This window comes from Podarcis pityusensis, assembly GCF_964106645.2.
Source record: "Podarcis pityusensis genome assembly, chromosome: 12".
NCBI lineage: Eukaryota > Metazoa > Chordata > Lepidosauria > Squamata > Lacertidae > Podarcis > Podarcis pityusensis.
Window position 1 is genome coordinate 49,573,957 of NC_138037.1, and position 898 is coordinate 49,574,854.

Consider the following 898-nt stretch of genomic DNA (forward strand, 5'->3'; position numbering starts at 1 on the left):
AACCTGAGGTTCCTTTTGAGGAAATCTTCAGAGCTACATAGAAGCATGATTTAAAGAGAGAGAGAGAGAAAGAGAGAGAGAGAGAGAGAGAGAGAGAGAGAGAGAGAGAGAGAGCTGAGATACTCTGGTGGCTGAATTCTGCATTCTTGCCACATCCTACACTGATTTTACACTCCTGTGTACATCAACCTGCCTATAAGTCCACATGGGGTCACTCAACAGATTATTTCCATATTTTAAGCTGTGCCCAACTGGGCAGTGACAGGACACACACACAAACACCTCTGCCGCCACCTTTGCTGCTTCTGTTACTGCCAGAGCTCCTCTCAGATTTTCAAGCAAGTGCACCGCATTTTGCGACCTCTTGCTACTCTGTCTGAATAGCAATTTGTTTGGCTTGTTCATTAGAAAAATACCCTCCGGCGAAATCGCACTGTCTGAAAGCCAAGCTAAAATTTTTGTTCAGCCATTTAAAGCCGTAGTCTTTTGCTGTAGGTCATTAGTGTGCACATTATCGTACCCAAGAAACTATTAGCATTAAGAATGGGCTCTGGGGGGAGGGGGCGGGTTGAAGCTCAAGAATTTCTGCATGGGAAGCAGCTTCTTATCTGAAGCACCAGGACAAGACCTCAGACAAGCCATCTGCACTGCTGCAACTGGAACTTGAATATTGCAGCCTTTATAAAACGTTCGTTATGGTGAGCGCTACCAGTAACTGAATAACGCACCAGAAACTTCAACAACACATGTTATATTCATTTTCAAAGTCAAGCAAGGTTTAAACAATCAACAAATATCACCAATGGAAAGGATAGGCGTCAAGGTTCACAGCAATGTTTACGTCAAGATACTTCCCTGCAAAAATCAACTGCAGACTACATTTCTTCCTGTGATATGC